The sequence below is a fragment of the Globicephala melas genome, chromosome 7, assembly GCF_963455315.2.
Source record: "Globicephala melas chromosome 7, mGloMel1.2, whole genome shotgun sequence".
In the NCBI taxonomy this organism is placed as follows: domain Eukaryota; kingdom Metazoa; phylum Chordata; class Mammalia; order Artiodactyla; family Delphinidae; genus Globicephala; species Globicephala melas.
Window position 1 is genome coordinate 76722206 of NC_083320.1, and position 13492 is coordinate 76735697.

Consider the following 13492-nt stretch of genomic DNA (forward strand, 5'->3'; position numbering starts at 1 on the left):
TTTAAAATTGTAACATCTCCCCCAGCAGTCCTCTCTAGACCATCTTAGTTTTATTTTTCTCCATAATATTTATCATTATCTGACATATCTTCTAATCTACAGATTTAATTTGTAATCCCCTTCCACCCCCAACTACAATATATTCTCCAGGAAGGCAGTAACTTTTTGTTCATTGCCGTATCCCTAGTGCCTAGAAAATTTAGGAAATTGCCAAACCTGGTAGTCACTCAAATATTTGTTAAATAGGTTGAAAATTTAGATAATTTTTTCAATTATATAACAATCATTGTTCCATATATTCAATGATAATGTTAATTGTCACTGAAGATAAAGAATTATAAATTATATAAAGTTGAGCATTACATAAAAGTATTTGGAGACTAGCTTGGATGTAGATAAGGTTCATTACATGTACTAGGTATTCATGAAATACCGATTTTTAGTGATGGTAATAGTGATGGGCATTACAGTAGTACCTACTGAATGTCCCAAGGACCAGTGAACACTGCTCTGCAGATCTTAATGGCTAAATCAAAAGTTAAGAGACCAATCAGTTACCAAGACTGCTTTTATATATTGCCAGCATGCAAATATGTATGAAAATAACTGCCCCAAATAAACTTATATATAACCTTGCTTCTAGCTAGTTGGCATCTTGTAGAGCCAGGCTCTCAAATGGTATTCTAAGAAACAAGGAGCAGAAAAGGAAAGACCTCCATGTCTTTCAGTCAAGATCTTTCTCTCTGGGATAAGACCAGGTGCCCATCTGGACCTATCCCATGAAATCTCTTAAAGATGCTGTGGTCTTTTAGAGGTCAGGCCTTTATTCAATCAGAAGAAGACTGAGCTAGAAAGGTCTTGCAAAACCAAGGTTGGAGAGAAGAAGGAGGATATAAAGAAGATATTAAAAAAAGTCTAGTCAGATGCTGCCAGATATTTTAGTCTTTCTTATTTTTAGTATGGTCTTCAGCAAAGTCCTGTTAATAAATGATAGCCATCCCACCAAATAGGAACTTGCTATGTAACTAATGACCCCAGAACTGAGTGTTTTCAAACAACTACTATTTATTTGCTCAAGATTCCATGGATAGGCAATTTGGACTGGGCTCTTCATGGAAAGTTTGTCTCTACTGATCTCATTTTTGTATTTGGGCCTCCTGCTAAGAGAGCTGGGATGGCTGGGAAAGCTAAGGCTATTCCCCCCATACTCTCTCTTTCTTATGCTTGGTCACATACCTGTAGTTTTCCAAGAAAACAAGAGTGAAAGCACAATTCTCCTGAGGCCCATCAAGGCAAGCCAAGAGACCATTCCAGTTTCAAGGAGTGGTGAAAGAGACTCCACCTCTTGAATTGAGGAATCACAAAGAGTGTATTTGTATTTTCATTCTACCATTGACCTATATAATGAAACTGGGTCCTTTAAATCAGAATTAAAGAATATAGCTAAAGTCTTCCTGTATTTTGTTTGTAGGTCTCCAGCTGTTGAGGCATCTAGCACTTGATATACTTTTACTTTTTGCATTTTTATTGATATATAATTCACATATCATAAAATTCACCATTTTGGGCTTCCCTGGTGGCGCAGTGGTTGAGAGTCCGCCTGCTGATGCAGGGGACATGGGTTCGTGCCCCAGTCCGGGAAGATCCCACACGCCATGGAGCGGCTGGGCCCGTGAGCCATGGCCACTGAGCCTGCGCGTCCGGAGCCTGTGCTCCGCAACGGGAGAGGCCAAAACAGTGAGAGGTCCACGTACCACAAAAAAAAAAAAAAAAAATTCACCATTTTAAGGTGTGCAATTCAGTGGTTATTAAGATCTTCACAGAGTTCCACAACCATCATCATGATCTAATTCCAGAAGATTTTTATTACCCTAAAAATGAAACCTATGCCCATTAGCAGTCATTCTACATTCTCCCCTTCCCACAGCCCCTGGCAACCATTAAACTATTCTCTGTCTCTAAGGATTTGCCTTTTCTGGATTTTATATAAATTAAATCGTATATGGGGCCTTTTGTGTCTAGCTTACCACAATGTTTTCAAAGTTCATCCAAATTGTAGGATGTATCAGTATTTTATTCCTTTCTTTGGCTGAATAATATTCTATTGTATTAATATAAAGATTTTGTTCATCCATTCATCAATTGATGGACATTTGGCTTGTTTCCACTTTGGGACAATTATGATTACGCTGTTATGGACATTTGCCTACAAATTTTTTTATGAACATATGTTTTCAATTCTCTGGAGTATACATAGGAAGTGGAATTGTTGGGCCTTGCTATACTGTAATACTCAGTAGTTTTTACTAGATGGATGCTTGATTGAGGCATACCAATGTGTTTTATACATTCTTATAGATACTGAGATGAGAACAAAAGTCCATGTTGATATATGTTTCTAGTAGGGGCCCTTATCCCAGCAAGTTCAAATTCACTAGTGTGATCCAAGGTAATCAGTACAGGACAATCCACCAGAAGAAGAGGACAGTGATCTCTGTTCCCATGACTCTCAATCCTCTGCATACTCCACCTCTCACATATGTATATATTACAATAAACAAGGTATCTCCCTTACTGTCTTTGGTGTTATTAATATACCTCATCAACTGAGGTCATTGATATCCCCTTTTGTTTGGAGGCACACACTTTGCTTAACATCAACCTACAGTGTCAGGTCTTATTATTTCTCTTATCATTGTCAAATCAAGGTGCTTTATAACATTGCTACCTAGGTATGATCCACAGAGCAGTAGATGCAGCACAGGCATTACCTATGAGCTTCTTAGAAATGCAGAATGGCAGGCCCCACTCTAGATATACTTAATAGGAATGTGCATTTGAACAAGATCCCTATGAATTTGCATGCACATCAAAGTTTGAGAAGCAATGCCATATAGCAATCTTAATTCATCGAGCTCCTATAGAAAAATACGCTAGAGGCTCAGTCTCCTAGTCAAAGTCTTCTGTGAGAATACACACATTAAATACTATTATTACCATTAATACAGAGAATAATTACTGACTATCAACTATGCTTCAGTCACTATGCCATGTGCTTTCCCGGCCTTTTGTTATTCCATCCTTATGGCAATCAACTACTTTTCCCTGTTTTACAGATATCAAAATCAAGGCTCAGAGACCGCAAGCTTCTTGCCAGAAGCCACAGCTTTTAGAGAAAGAGCCAGAAGTCAAACTCCAGTTTATCCAGCTCAAGCTCCTCTCCATTACTCTATCTTTCCCAGTAATTCCTGCAAATAGTATTTCCAGAGTCTAATTCATAAAAAGGAAGAAAAATAAATAAGATATTTCCATATAATTTCTAAACTTCCTTAACTAGTTACATGTGTTTTTACCTATTCATGAGGACTAAAGCTCTATAAAGGTAGGAATTTTTGTCCTTGTCACTGCCAGTATCTGGAATAGACCCTAACATGTATTAAGTCCTCACTAGACTTGTTGAATGAGCAAACAAATTTATGCATCAAAACCTCACCTATGGTTGAGAGTCCGCCTGACGATGCAGGGGACGCGGGTTCTTTTAGAGCAGAAGGATCCCACATGCCGCGGAGCGGCTGGGCCCGTGAGCTGTGGCCGCTGAGCCTGCACATCCGGAGCCTGTGCTCTGCAGTGGGAGAGGCCACAGCAGTGAGAGGTCCGCGTACCGCAAAAAAAAAAAAAACAAAAAACTCACCTATGGCTTATTAAAATGAGCAAAATTTCATCTTTACTTATTTCTCTTCCAATTTTTCAGCCTTCAACTTTACCTGTAACATGAATGCAAATGGCTGTTTTGTTGTGGCACTGATGCATTTGTCCTCCATGAAAACAGAAGTAATATGGTGTTATACATTGGCAGTAACTCCTTACCATGCCGTCTTATCACAGAGCATTTTGACACAGTACAACCTTGAAGGAGCTGTATTGTGGCTGAAAATGCATCTTGTCAGTTGTTGTTTCCTTAGAAAACATCAATGTGTAAATGTCAGTCTGGACCTGGCACACTGGTGCATTTTGCAAGAACTGAAAATGTGCAGCATACTGGTGGTACAATATGCACTGGGAGAAGTTATGATGTATCACCCAAGGGACTAATAGTGCAGGAAATTTTTGAAACCAAACATTCTTCTTCATCCATCTTACACATGATTATTTTACAGTGGGATCACTTGTTATTCACCTCCATTTCATTAGGCAACCAAATTACATGCCAAGCTAGCTTTATAAATAGAACCATGAATAGGTGGGCCCATAGCCCAAGGAAAACAAGAGAATAAATTCATTTATATAATCTCATCTTTTAGAGCAGAAGTTGTCTTTTCCATTTATACGTATGCGAACTGCCAGAATTAGTCCGAGAGATGTAGGAAAGGGTACAATTACTCAAAAATAGGAAAACACAGAAGACCTTCAGTATTTCTTTAATATAATAAAAGGAGATAAATCTATATCAGACATGCTGGAAATTTTATTATGGTTATCTAGGCAATATACACACTGATTTATTCACAAGGCTATTTTGTATCTAATGCTAATATCAAATTTGATCTGCACACAAGTCATTGGCATTAATGAGACTATCTCATTTGGCCATGGATGGTGAATGGCTGAGTAGGTAATGAGATGAAGGTGAGCATATAATCTTGTTTGACACCTGACAAAAAGGGCACACCTGCACAGCCAAAGCGTGGCTGTTCTAATTAATCCTTTCATGAAATTCTACAAACTTGCGTCCAAAACTTCAAAAGCAAAATTCTCTTATATTTCAGTAGGGAAACTCACCTACATGATGTGTAACGTCAAATGCAAAGTGAAAGTGTGGAGCTTCCTATTCAAAAAAGCAGAGGTCGAGGTAGGGGAGAGAGTGCCATTGAAGGCATTTAAATATAAGGCTTTTTCCTTTCTTCTGCAGTCTCTCTTCCAATTTGTCATGCTGTTGTTATATTTTCTACTTAATTTCACTCTTAGTAAAGAATATTAAGATTTTAAATTATTAGCATGATTTTACCATTCATCCTTATGTGATGAAATGTCAGTTTTTTTAATTTAATTTAATTTTTCTTATTGAAATATAGTTGATTGACATTGCACTAATTTCTGTTGTACAGCAAAATGACTCAGTTATACACATATATACATTCTTTTTCTATATTCTTTTCAGTTACGGTTTATCCCAGGAGATTGGATATAGTTCCCTGGGCTATACAGTAAGGACCTTGTTGTTTATCCACTCTAAATGTAATAGTTTGAGGAAATGCCGGTTTTAAATGCAATTAACAGAGCATTTAACTCATATTAGGAATGACTGAAACGAAGACTAATTTTGTGGCTCATCCCTTGAGAGTACCTGGAGCTAACAAGAAGAGACCACCTTAAGACACATGCAGGAAGACAGTATCCCCCAAGGCCAACTTGAATACTCATGGGGCAAGTGCAGACCCTCACAACCACCAGAGGCTCAGCTCACATCCCAGGGATAACATGTCGGGACCTGACCACAGCTGGGTTCTGCTTCCTGCCAGCCACCACACTGATAAGCCCTGCCTTGGTCAGGGTGGGGAAGTTGAGCCAGGCATATCCTCTCCCCAAGGGCTGCCGCTCCAATACATCACAGCCAAGGCATGCTGAGTACCTGAGTACTGGGTCAGGTGGAGGAGGGGCTGCTGTGGTGCCACCGGGCCAGGGTGGAGATGGCTGCTACCGAGAAGCAGATGCAGGGTCATTACCCCAGCCCTTGCTACAGCCATACCCAGGCCCTCTCTGTAGGGCAGGGTGGCAGCAGTGACTGGGTGAGGTAAAGAGGAGAAGGCCGGATGGTGTCCAGAGCATGGAGAAGTGAGCAACCCAGAACTCATCCCTGGGGGCTTAGGCACTGCACGGGTCCACACGCATGAAACAGCTCTGCTTGCTAACGCATCGTTTCCAGCCTGGGCAGGGACTGCTGTTTGCCCTCTAATATCCATTCTCCTCTTCTCCTATAGTTACAGACCCCTCGACTTTTGGCATTTTTCTAGTCAGACTTGCAGATAATTATGCAGTGTGACTAAGTCATGGCTAATGATGTGTGAATGGAATCAGTATCTGCAAGGGCCATACTTCAGGGATGACTGAGCAGGAAGCTCAAAGGAATTGAGTTTCTCAGGATTTCATGCCACAGTGCCACCTCGCCAGCTGTGGACTGCCCACCACCGATCTTAAGGAAAAGAGATAGAGATGTCTAACTTAAACATCTAAGCCTTTCTTTTCTGGATCTCTTTCTCACAGATGAACTGTAATCCCAAGCATAGCATAAAAGATAGTCTGCTTTTTATGCTACTGTGCTCACCACTGACCCCTGTTGGGAAGATAACATCCAACCATAAGACCTCTTCTCTCCTCTACCCCTGCCTTATCAATGTTTTTCCTTAAGCTATTTGAGAAGGATATTCTTCAATGTTCGCATTTTGCCATAGCTTTATCTTACCTTATATGACTCAACAGGATTCTAATTGCTCTTATTAAGATTCGATTCCTTTCCTGAAAAGAGGTAGCAATGCTGACTATTTAGGAGTAACTACATATTCTAGTCTCCACTATTATAGAGAAATTGAGTTCTCAGCTACAGAACACTTCGTTCTTGTAACCCAGTAGAAATTCTTTAGGAAATTTTTCCAAAGCCAATTCTAAATAAATAATGAGAACCTCACTTGAATCCTGGGTTGCTATCTAAACTGGACAATAATTTCTGTTCATTTCCCTCATTCAGGTTTTTTCTTCAGTGAGCTTGGGAAACAAATTAAAGTGACCCTCCACTCTGGAAGTTAGAAGGAAACAACTAGCAAACTGACACGTATTCAAGTATCTAAGTGATTAAAATAACTTCCTGATTTAAGTGAAACTAATAAAGAGTTTATGCAATGTTTATATTATGTCCAACCTGCTAAGAATGGTTGTAAATGTTAAAGTGCCCACAGACTTATGAATTGTTAGCAAGGGGAAGAGATCAAAAAGCAATGGAAGAGGGCTTCCCTGGTGGCGCAGTGGTTAAGAGTCCGCCTGCCAATGCAGGGGACACGGGTTCGTGCCCCGGTCCGGGAGGATCCCACATGCCGCGGAGCAGCTGGGCCCGTGAGCCATGGCCGCTGAGCCTGCATGTCCGGAGCCTGTGCTCCACAACAGGAGAGGCCACAACAGTGAGAGGCCCGCGTATCGCAAAAAAAAAAAAAAAAAAAGAAAAAAAAGCAATGGAAGAGAGAGAGGGCCACAATCTAGAATTACTTTCCCCTGGATATTGGGGATTTAGGGAATTCTAATATTAATCAGCAGCATTGATTAATTAAACTCAAACATGAACCCCATATTCAGTGTATATTTCTTAAATCATACTGTAATTATTTTTGTGTCTTTCCCTCTCTATTGTGCATATGATCAATCACCAGGCAGAGGATGATAAACCTCTGAATATTTATGTGGAGCACAGGAAAGGACCCTGCTGTGAGCTATTAGCTCAGTGGATGACGTATGCTCCCAGTTGGAAGCTGAAGAGATGGGAAAGGCACGGCTTCAGCCCTTTATAAGAGGAACATAAAAAGCACCTGTTTGCCTGCTTCATTAAACTTCCCCTAATGAACACCTCCAGGGAGTAGAACCAGGAAACTTCTTTCCTTTCCTGCTATAAATAGAGAAAGGTATTTAAAAGTTCTCATTTAAATGTGAGTACTGTTATCGGTAACAATTTGCAAGAATGTAATACTCTTCAGGAATATAAATGAGCCAGTACTTGCCTGTATTCATGATGATGACAGACAGAAGGAAGGTGGTTCCTTGTACTGTATTGAAAATTTTGTTCTTGGAGAAGATCAGAGTCACAGATGTTTTAAGCTTTCTCTGCCTAACTCCTGCTCAACAACTACAATACAACAAAATAACTCAGTTCAGCTACTACATCCTCTAAGAAACTTTCTTAAGCATCTCACCTCCCTAACACACATAAGCACACCTCCATTAAGAATACAGAATGTGTATTTTTTAAATTAAAGCACTTATTACCCTGTAATATTATCATTGATTTACTTTTTGCCTCTCTCAGGCAAAGACAATGTCTCATTTTACACTGAGTCTCCAGCCCTTCACCCTCCAAATGTTTCTGCCACAGAGCATGCACTCATTAATAAAGTGTCGGTTGGTGCAATAAACACAAGAAGCATTGTCTCCTTTCAGCTTCTGTGAGATTGCGCGTTAGCCTCTGGCCACACTATCTTAGTCACCTTGGTAGTCAGTCTCCTTTCCTTCCGTTTAATTCTTAACAATTCTTAGATGTGGGCACTGCCAAGCATCCACCTTCACCTCTCTAGCCTTTTCACTCAGCAATTATTCTTCGGGGACCTCATCTACAGACTTGTTTTAAAGCAGAGCCTTCCAAATTGCAATATTCAAGGCAATCAATGGAACGTGGAAAGAAAATATCAGAACTTCTATCTATGGATATTTTTCAATCTCAGTCTTTTACAATTTCTATTTATAATGTGCATTGCACACAAACTGTATAGGTATTTAAGCCATTATAAACATATATAAAGTTGGATGCAAGCTCAGAATTTCATTGGATATGTATTTTTATTGATGAGGTGGTAAATATGCAAAATAAAAAATATATCTGCTGCCTCCCCAGTGGGGTACAAGTCATAATCTTTCTCATCAGATCTGTTCCTCTTGATCACTTCCCCAACTTGGCAAATGACACCAGTATTCACCAGCCACTCGCCACTCAAGACCGAGGATACACTCCTCTTGCCAAAGAATTTATCCTACAGACAGATGTGAACACTTTTTTCCTATGAACATATTCTGACAGCTACAGCCTTATTCAGGCTCTTGCCTCATGGTAGGGACAGTGTTCAACAGAGTCCAGAGTGCTCTTTGGAAAACCCAACTACGAACCATTTAAAAATACTTCAATGATCACCCCCAAGTTTCCAAGGCCAAGTTTAGTGTTCATCTTCATGTCCTGCCAGCTCCTGCAGCCTCATCTCTTCCTCTCATGTACCCAGAGATAACAAGCTGTGGTTCCTTAAACACAGGAGACACTACACACCTCCGAGCAACCATACACACTGATTTCTCTTACTGGATTATCTTTTCCCTACTGTGCCTACTAAATCCTACACTTCTTCAGAAGGCAGCTCAATATTCACCTCCAATGTTATACACTAATTACCTCTCAAAGTTGGAAAAAAAAGTGTGTGTAGTGATTTTCCAGTCAGATGTAGTTAGTTTTTAACTAAATGCACATAGCTCTGTAGGCAAAATAATGTCAAAGCCTTAATTACACTTTCATAAGTATGTATTTATTCATAGGTTATTATATATAATGTCTTTTATAATTTATTTTACTTTACATTCTTTTATAATTGTGTCTTACTTGCACAATTTTGTAATTATATTTTCTTTGGACTAAAACCTTTATCTCACTGTTAAAATTCCTGATTTACATGTATGTGTGTCTTCCCACCAAAGTGTAAGTACTTTAAGAGTAGAAATCATCATTTATTTCATAATAAAGAGTTCTATACTATTAGATACTCAGTGTATACTAATTGAATAAACAAATGACAAACTAAATTGGAAAGGATTATCATAGTCAAAAACAAAAATAAGCATTTTTCACAGAACTAGAACAAAAAATTTTACAATTTGCATGTAAACACAAAAGACCCCAAATAGCCAAAGCAATCTTAAGAAAGAAAAACAGAGCTGGAGAAATCAGGCTCCCTGACTTCAGACTATACTACAAAGCTACAGTAGTCAAGAGAGTATGGTACTGGCACAAAAACAGAAATATAGATCAATGGAACAGGATAGAAAGCCCAGAGATAAACTCACACACATAGGGTCACCTAATCTATGACAAAGGAGGCAAAAATATACAATGGAGAAAAGACAGCCTCTTCAGTAAGTGGTGCTGGGAAAACGGGTCAGCTATATGTAAAAGAATGAAATTAGAACACTCCCTAATACCATACACAAAAATAAACTCAAAATGGATTAAAGACCTAAATGTAAGGCCAGATACTATAAAACTCTTAGAAGAAAACATAGGCAGAACACTCTATGACATAAATCACAGCAAGATCCTTTTTGACCCACCTCCTAGAGAAATGGAAATAAAAACAAAAATAAACAAATGGGACCTAATGAAACTTAAAAGCTTTTGCACAGCAAAGGAAACCATAAACAAGATGAAAAGACAACCCTCAGACTAAGAGAAAATATTTGGAAATGAAGAAACTGACAAAGGATTAATCTCCAAAATATGCAAGCAGCTCATATAGCTCAATATCAAAAAAACAAACAACCCAATCAAAAAATAGGCGGGAGACCTAAATAGCCATTTTTCTGAAGAAGACATACAGATGGCCAACAAACACATGAAAAGCTGCTCAACATCACTAATTATTAGAGAAATGCAAACCAAAACCACAATGAGGTATCACCTCACACCGGTCAGAATGGCCATCATCAAAAAATCTACAAACAATAAATGCTGGAAGAGGGTGTGGAGAAAAGGGAACCCTCATACACTGTTGGTGGGAATGTAAATTGATACAGTCACTATGGAAAACAGTATGGAGGTTCCTTAAAAAACTAAAAATAGAATTACCATATGACCCAGCAATCCCACTACTGGGCATATACCCAGAGAAAACCATAATTTAAAAAAACACATGCACCCTGATGTTCATAGCAGCACTATTTACAACAGCCAGGACATGGAAGCAACCTAAGTGTCCATTGACAGATGAATGGATAAAGAAGATGTGGTACATATATATGTATATTGGAATATTACTCAGCCATAAAACGGAATGAAATTGGGTTATTTGTAGAGATGTGGATAGACCTAGAGAGTGTCATACAGAGTGAAGTAAGCAGACAGAGAAAAGCAAATATCATATAATAACGCATATATGTGCAATCTAGAAAAATGGTATAGATGACCTTATTTGCAAAGCAGAAATAGAGACACAGACGTAGAGAACAAATGTATGGATACCAAGGGGAAAGGGGTGAGGTGGGAAGAATTGGGAGACTGGAATTGACACATATACATTATTGATACTACATATAAACAACTGATGGGATCATACTGTATAGCACAGGGAACTCTACCTAACGCACTGTGGTAACCTAAATGGGAGGGAAGTCCAAAAGGGAGGGGTTATCTGTATGTGTATGGCTGATTCATTTTGTTGTGCAGTGGAGACTAACACAACATTGTAAAGCAACCATACTCCAATAAAAATTAATAAAAATTAGTTAAAGATAGAGAGACAAAAAGGAGAATGTGGGCTTCCCTGGTGGCACAGTGGTTGAGAGTCCGCCTGCCGATGCAGGGGACACGGGTTCGTGCCCCGGTCCGGGAAGATCCCACATGCCGCAGAGCGACTGGGCCCGTGAGCCATGGCCGCTGAGCCTAAGCGTCCGGAGCCTGTGCTCTGCAACCAGAGAGGCCACAACAGTGAGAGGCCCGCGTACCAAAAAAAAAAAAAAAAAAAGAGAATGCTTTAGAAGAAAAAGAGTCAGACTAGACTCTGGATTTACAGGTGCCTTAGTAAAAGAAAAAGAGAGATAAGCAGAGTGGAAGCTGGTTCCACTCCTCTATCACACAGGGCTCAGAAGTTTACCTAAAGTTGAAGCTGGAGACACAGATATGGAGAGGCAAGAACACCTAAAATAATAAATATCAGAACTGGTAAACATATTCTTTCAGGGAATATTGTGAGTTTGGAGAAAAAAGGAATATATCTAAACTAATTAATAGGTGAGAGTAACAATTTTTTCAGTTTCTCAATTGAAAACAATGGGCTTTAGAGTTTATTTACAATATTATCATAAATTTAGATGTTTTTATTGCTTCTATTATTTATGGTTAAAATGATTTGATAGCCTATGTATTAAGAGTTAGTGCAAACATGGTAATGGAAATAGTATGCAGAAAATTTTAAATATAAAATTTATTAATCAAACATTTTGGTCTTATTAAAAATGCTTTCAAACTCTACAACTGTAGTTTGATAACAGTTTGCTACTAATTAAAGATACATATATAAAAATGTGAAAAAAATAAGAAGCAAATATCTGTTTTGTTCAATTTAAAAACTGATATACTTTATGCCCTTGGACTATGTAAACTTAGGCAGGGAACTTAAATTTTATGCTGTAAATTTTCCATTAGAAAAATTATCTAATAGTGCTTATCATCCACTTTACATAGTGTTCCTGAATAAATTAATTAGACTGCTTTAAAAAATGCTTGGAGCTCCATCGTAGGAAGCACTATGCACTGAGATACCTATCTATACCAAATACTCTTTGTAAGTACCCTTTATATGGTGATTTTTAGATATATTTCCTAAATGTCACTGTCCTCCTTTAAAAGAAAATAAGCACATTTAAGAGTATAAAACAGGATTATAATTAAATCTGTTGTATACCAAAAGGAAAGTTTTGAAGCTATAATGGATGTCATAAAAATCCACTGACAAAATGTGCAGTTTAAAAGCAATTTCCATTTAATTATCTCAATGAGCTCATATTTATCAATAAAATAACCTATTTGTGATTTACATAATATCTCATGGTCTCTTCTGTCCACATACTTTTGCCTATGGCCAGGGAATTACTCAGATTTGATGATTATATGCTAATAATTCCCATCAAGATAATAACGTGCCACTAAAAGGGCTCAAGCTATTTTGGAAATTATCAAAATGGAAGAGAAAATGTCTTTAAAATGAGTCTTTAATAAGAGAAATGAAAAGCAGTAGGGTAGCAGTACCAGGAAATGGGAAAAGTCACTATGCTAGCCCTTCAGTGTTTACTTTTATTTCTCAGGCATCAAGATGAAACCCATCCTTGGAACCACTAATGAGTTCTCCTTCTCTTACCACAGAGTAAAAAAAGAAAAGAGTCATTACTAAGGACAGACTGAGTTCAGACTCCTTCAGATTGCATTTTTGTATAAATCTTTAGATCCTCAACGAAGCTAACAATCCCTAAAGTTTTGAGAGCCCAAATTAAGCTTGAAAAAAGATCTTCATTCTTTAGTCACCAGCAAATTTTGGAGAATTATAAACTTCAATGACTCTCCTGAGGTCACTAAATTTAGCCACTAATCTTCTCAACAAATCAGCAACTCAACATGCCTGAATTGCTTAGTGTGCATCTTATCTTTATGATCCCTGGAGAGAAAGATGCAACAATTATCCATTCCTCAGGTGACTTACTGTCTAAAATAAGTCACTATACCTAACAAAATAATTAATATAAATGATAGCTCAAATTCATTGTTACATATCATTTTTTAAATGAGTGAGTTTTTTTTCTGGTGATACAGGTGGGTGTCCAGCTCATACTTACATCATCGTATGTTTACGTATTCAATTCAGCATCTGCTGCTTTTGCAGCCCAACAAGGAGAGAGGCTAAAGATTGACCACATCTGCAGTTATTAATAG